The sequence below is a fragment of the Cynoglossus semilaevis genome, chromosome 12 (genome assembly GCF_000523025.1).
Source record: "Cynoglossus semilaevis isolate Cse_v1.0 chromosome 12, Cse_v1.0, whole genome shotgun sequence".
NCBI classification, from domain to species: domain Eukaryota; kingdom Metazoa; phylum Chordata; class Actinopteri; order Pleuronectiformes; family Cynoglossidae; genus Cynoglossus; species Cynoglossus semilaevis.
Genome location: NC_024318.1, coordinates 14,937,327 through 14,943,713, shown reverse-complemented (window position 1 = coordinate 14,943,713; position 6,387 = coordinate 14,937,327). Strand labels below are relative to the sequence as shown.

Sequence of the window (6,387 nt, the reverse complement as noted above, 5' to 3'; positions counted from 1 at the left end):
TATTTACGGAGTTCTGAAGGAGCTAAGGCAGGAGCGCCAGCTAGGAGGAGACTAACTCTCTCTGAGACTCGTTTGGTGCTGACGGTGTTGACGGAGGCATAGCTGTTTAGTCAAAATGGTCCATATTTTATTTTTATTACAGCGCAGACGCGCCGTACCTACACAGGCCTGGAGCGTCTGTATATGACTTTACACCTATATGACTTAATGCAGTTATGGTTCTATTTGGTAGTAATGTGCCAGCAGCTCTAATATACTCCGCAGATTCGATACCAATTGCATAAACAAAGGAGTGGCATTATCAATAAATAACCTAAATGTATTCATAATTAAGGATGCTGCAGGTCTCTTCCTTCTTTGCCCCCGTCACAACCGCAGCAACAGTTAATTGCTTTGTGCCTGAGATGGGCACTTCGAGTGCTCGGGAAGTCAGTTTGACAGCGACCTGTCCTGCTTCCAGCACAAAGTGAAACCCCAGTCGACACTTTGCCTTCCAGATCACAGCCATTTTCATTTCCACTGTGGTGAGCAGGAGCACTGAGGCCTGGACAGGAGGTATATGAAGCCAAGGGGGATGAAGCCGGTCAATGACGGGGAGCCTGATTACTATTTGCATTCTGTGTGTGTGTGTGTGTGTGTGTTTCATTGAAGGCGCTGCTGGCAGTGTAAATATCTAAAGCAAATGTCTTCGCCAGCGTCTCAATTACAAGTGCACAACACAAGAATGGCACACTGCAAGGATTCCTGAATACAAAGAGCACAGCCCTGTGGTCCCCAAAGGGCGGGGGGGAGGGGGAGACAGTGGGGGGGGGGCTTTGATTTATTTACAAACTGTTGGGCTCTGTGATAAGTCACAGCGGCAGTAACAACAGAGTTAAGCACTACTGCTGTTGCTGCTGGTGGTGGTGGCGGTGCACGCTCGTGTTGTCGCCACAATGAAAGAAGTTCTAGAAACGAAAGCAGGGCTCTCATCTCGCTCAGCATCTCTCTGCCTGACATGAGGCAGCTCGTTTGTCCCGGGCTATCACTGCCACTCTTCCATCTCACGATCATCCCTCTGCTGCAAGACGAGGGCAACGCTGTACACGCCATCAGCCTCTCAAAGGGTGTGTGTGATTGTTTACATACACAGGTTTGACATCTGTGCTTCTGACAAGTCACAGCCTCCGGTGCAAATGCCTTCCTCTGTAGAGTGACTGCCGAGAAATCCTCCTTCGTGCCTGTTACGTTACATTTTGTTGACGAGCGGATGACGACGTCTCGTGGAGAGAACCAAAGTCTTCCTTGTCTCATGGGGGATATAAAAAAACAAAAAAAAACCAAAAATACAACATTTAGAATTTGGATCGCTACAAATGAAATAATAATAATCACTCTTTAAATGGCTGAGCTCAGATCTGCTGTAACTGTGAACGACCCTGACAGGATTTTTTTATACGACAGACAACATCAGATGAATCTGGGTCATTTTTTTTGTTTCGTTGTTTTTTTTTCAGACACACACACGCAGAGAGAGCAATTCAACACATTTCTTTTTGTGCTACTACAGATTTGCGGCCAATTTCTGTGGCGGTGTCAGAAGCTTTTTTTTGTGAGATTTGAGAACAATCCTTTAAATATCAAAGTTGTGTCTGAGCTACAAAAAAAAAAAGAAAATCGTGAATCTGATATTCAGGTAAAGCTGGGTAAAGACAGAAAACAGAGTGAAGCTGAAAACAATTTCTCTGGGCTCTGCTCACAACACGGACGGGGGAGATTTTTGGGTGGACTTGCGTGACCTCTGTGTGAGAGGGGACAGACCTAGATGATTTAATGTGATCTATTAGCACTCTTGTTAAACTATTTTTGACCCTTCCCTCCAGCCTGTCATACATTATACCAGGATGTCCAATGTCCTTTGTTTAAAAACAAAGTAATTTTTTGGCTAAAACCGATGCTCCAAACCTCACGGATCCAAGCCCCGCTGCTTGGGTCCGCCTCCACTGCTGCAGAGATGCTTATTTCTCTTGATTTCACCCACAGCTGGTGCTGAGAGAGTGAGTGAGTGAGAGAGAGGGAGAGAGACTAATTCTGCAGGAGGGGCATGGGAGGGGAAGGTAGAGGAGGGGGCATCTGCACTCTCACTCTGTTTAGTCCTCACTAGATGGCAGTGTAGTGCAGCAGTATCTTTCGACATGGTTTCACCAGACTTGTGTGATTTAAGAAACTTTCCCACCCACTCTCTCTGTCTCTCTCTCGCTCTCTCTCTCTCCTGAAACTACAGTTACAGCGATGAAAATGCAATATCCTCTCTCAGAGCAACTGCATAAAGACAGGTTTACCAACCCTCCCCCCCGCCGTCTTGACGTCTATTTTAATATCTGGCCAACATCACACCGTGACCTCTGACTGCACTGGGTGTGCTCCTCGACTTAAGCCATCCTGTGGGTGTGGCCGGGCGAATATAGCAAGAACTCAGGAAATTAATGTTTTATCAGCTTGCACAGAGAAAACAACAACAGAGAGAGAGGTGGGCGTGGCCAGTGACGGACCTTCTAATTTTAACTCATCAGCTGTTGCCAACTAAAACACGATCATCAGAGGAAAGTTTCCTGTTGCGTTTCCCTTCCAAAACATCTGGAATCTCTTAAGGATGATCATGTGGTTGTTTAGCGAGAGCACAAACAGTTTAGTCTGTTTTTGTTTTTTTTGGTTTTGTTTGCATACTCCAGTATGAATTTTAATCTGTGTAAAAACAGCACCTGTGGTCCTCTGTCACGTACATACAGTACGTTGTCTCTGAACTGTTGACTCGGCTACGGCTGGTGCACTCAGGTGCTGTAGAAAGGGAGAGAGAGAGCAGCACATCCTACTCACTCGCTCCATTCATCGGTGAGTGGGAGGAGGTGAGAGCAGGCGAGTATTCACTCTGAGCAATGTCATCCACCGGGCTCTGTCAATATGCAGACGAAAAACATGCCTGACGAGAACGTACTGCACTTTTTATATCAATATATTTAATAGAATTTGTAGCTCTTTGACGCCTCCCAAAAGCACATTCCTACAGAGGAGACCATACATGTTGTAGGTGGAGACATTTGAGTTTTTACTTGACCACTCCTGTCTCCTCTGAAAGCCTGGACGTCTCCTGTCAGGTTTCCTGTGAGAATAGACAGCTCAGTGTCACAGAAGAACACAGAGTTCAGAGGAGATCACAAGCAGAGCAGCAGTTTCCCGGCTCCTCTGGGGAAACCAGATGAACCCCTTCAAAGTGATAATGTAAATAGTTCTGGTGCAACTGTGGGAGTTTGAGGCAAACCTGAAGGATCCTCCTGCAGGATAAGAGTCAAAGCCTGCGGCCAACGTCAGTGGTATTTCTTTATAGCTCGTAGGTAAACAACACGGCGGATCACTTTTAAAGCATTTGGAAAGATAAGACAACTCGAAGGTCTGTTTGTCTCTCATTGGGAATGCTATGAAAAGTGTCTGGTTAGACTTGTATTTCTTAATGTCGCCGAATTCAACTGTTCACGAAGCAGGAGATTCGTGTTGCCTAACTCACTCGTCTGCGGCTGCACTGTTTTAAACAGCTGCTTCCAATTTGTGTCACTCTTTCAAGCATCACTCTGAACAAGCATTTGTTGACTTAGGATGTGAAGCTGGAGCAACACGGGATTTCATAATGTGCTGGCCCCGACGATGTGAGCTGCAGACGGCCGTAAAACCAAAACAACAAAAAAAGAAAAACCAGGTCGTGACCCTAAACCTTTCACCCATGCATTTTTTTTTACACAATTTATTTTTATGTATTCTACATTAGACTGCCTTTTACAATGTCATCACCTTCCCTGGAATTTAAATGCTTTTCCTTTTTACGGCAGCAAATTTGGATATTTCCCAGAGTGCAGTAAATGTCAGGTTTCGGCGTAAAAAAATTGTGCGGCATTACTGAAACTGATAAATCACCTTCTGGTGTTGCGCCGCTGGTTTGAACGTGATAACGAGGAATCCATTAGCTGGACCACTACCTCAGCCACCGCACGCTGACCACCAGCTTTCAAACATGGAGTCCTTCCAAAAACAACCACAGCAGAGATGTCGCTCAGCTGTTTTACTCCAGCTAACATCGGTCCCTCACCGCCCGTGCCGCTGTGGTCTTTTCATGTGTTGCATCTGATTAAATGATCGCGTGTTTGCCAAGTCTGTGAAGTCGCTGTTCCAGCTGTAACGATGCAAATGGGTTGTTCTCGCCCCACACCGTGCTGTGGGAGTGCAGACAGACTCATTTTTGAAAGATGCCAGTGAGGTGATAGTCGTCTCCTTCACAGTCCCCAGTTTGATGCAAAATCTTGGACACACATTTGTGTATATTTAAACTCATGGAGGTTCTGGAAAACGATGGGAAAATGGCTGGATATTAACGATATTTTAGCGTAATCCTGAAAAATAACACCTATAACAGGTGTTATGTTATAACAACCTCCTTTCAAACGGCCAAAGTGCTTCGAGAGAAACGTTTTCCAAACGGCCAAAGTGCTTCGAGAGAAACGATCCTACTGATCCGAATCTAATCATCAGAAAGATTAGAATTAGTCGAGGAGGCAGCATAGCTGCTGTTACATTTGTCATCAGCTCGTGTCTGTTTTACACGCTTAGATTTACATTTGTCATTAGCTCGTGTCTGTTTTACACGCTTAGATAAAATCCCCCCTGTTTGTAATGGTGGCTGTTATTTGGCGCTCACTCCTTCTCTCTCCCCCTTCTAATTTTACTTGAGGCAAGAACCAGCGTAAGCAACGGTTGCCGTAGCAACGATGCAAATACACACATGCAAAGTTGCAGTTTTGTAAATTTGGAACCGATCGTTTATCGTTCTTTATCCCAGACAATTAACAACAAATCATTTCTACCCAATGCAGGCTCTGAAAAACCGGACTGTACCGTGAATACTGCACTCTGTATTTCCTTATTTATCTCACTGCGGTGTCTGGTGATATTTGCAGCGTAGGCCAGGTTTAGACCCATGTCTTTCCCTTGACAGCTTGAACAGGAGGGTCAGTAAAAAGAAAAAGAGGAATGGTCTTATTTTTGCAGAGTACAACAGCTCTGCAACCGTTCTTCAAAATGATTTTACTGTAACAGATTTAATTATTAACATCTACAGAACCAAAACTGAGGGAATAAATAATCTGTGAGAACTACCAAAGTGCAGGGACATTTTTAGTTTGACAGTTGCTTTATATAAATATAACTGCTTCTCTTGTCAAAAATTAATAAATAATTACAATTAGGAAATGTCGGAATTGTACAAAACTGAATGAAAAAAGGCTTGAGTTTTAATGAACACATAGAAATATAAATAGGTCACATCACCAAGCACCAAACACAACACAACAGATGGCTGGTTTGTTCAGACGTCATTCTCAAACGGCTGACACAGAAAATGTTCTGGTGCATTTTTTCGAAAGTGTTGTCAGTAAGAGTGGTTTTGCTTCTCAAAAAGTTGTTTTTTTTCTGGAAGCTTCTACGTCCATCCAGTGCTTCACGGACTCAGAGTTGTAATAAAAGATTGTATTTTCTGACAAGCTAGAATTACCAAAGTGTCGTGCCCCAGGGGTGCACAAACAGCCACTAGGGGTTGTGCGAGATAAAAAAAAAGTTTATATATATATATATATATATATGTTTCGGCTATACATGTATCTGTGTCCTCGACTGTGTGGTACTGGGGCTGCGTCAACGCAGTTGAGATATGAAACGCGGTGCACTTCCAAAAAGGTTTGGGAACCGCTGAGTGAGAAGAAGCCAAGCTTCACAAGCTGTCCCAGAAATCCCCACCACTTCACGTGTGTCGGAGCTCGATGCCGTTGTGACCTTTGCCCTTGTCTTCTACCACAGGACAGTGTTTTGAATATTTGATGGAGTTCAGGGTTAGGCCGTTCCTTCCCCTTCCACAGGCTGCTGCATTAATAAGAAGGAAGTGCTCACACATGTGCAGACCTTCAAACATGGGATTGATTTGGAAAAAAGGGAAAATATTTTTACATAAAAAGGAAATGGAAGTCGCATGTGATCGTCAACCTGACGTCAAAACATCCAACACATTGACCCCTCCTGCCCAAGACACACAAACAACTGTACTATTATTTGAATCATGAAGGTCAAATTAGTCATTCACAACAAACGAAGAAGAAAAATCATCATGTGCCAGTCAGTGTTTTTTTAAAAAAATAAACATTCTCAGTTCTTAGCAGGAGGCACAGCCTTTTTTCCCATGCTCTGCTCATTTGCTGTGAAAACCACCAGCCAGCTGTCCAGAAAACACTCACCAAATTGAGAAGTGTTGTGATGAATATTTTACCAAAAATAATAATAATTTAAAAATACAACAAAAAAATGTAATAACCT

General features: G+C 43.9%; 1 protein-coding gene across 1 annotated transcript in view; it reads left to right on the top strand.

Annotated features, from left to right (window-relative positions):
• Window positions 1-2,665: 2,665 nt before the first annotated feature.
• Window positions 2,666-6,387, top strand: part of LOC103387641 (gamma-adducin-like) — a 25,521-nt gene continuing 21,799 nt past the window's right edge. Inside the window, exon 1 of the mRNA XM_025060844.1 lies at window positions 2,666-3,343. The gene's annotated coding sequence lies outside the window, so the exon portion shown is untranslated. The remainder of the gene's footprint in view (window positions 3,344-6,387) is intronic.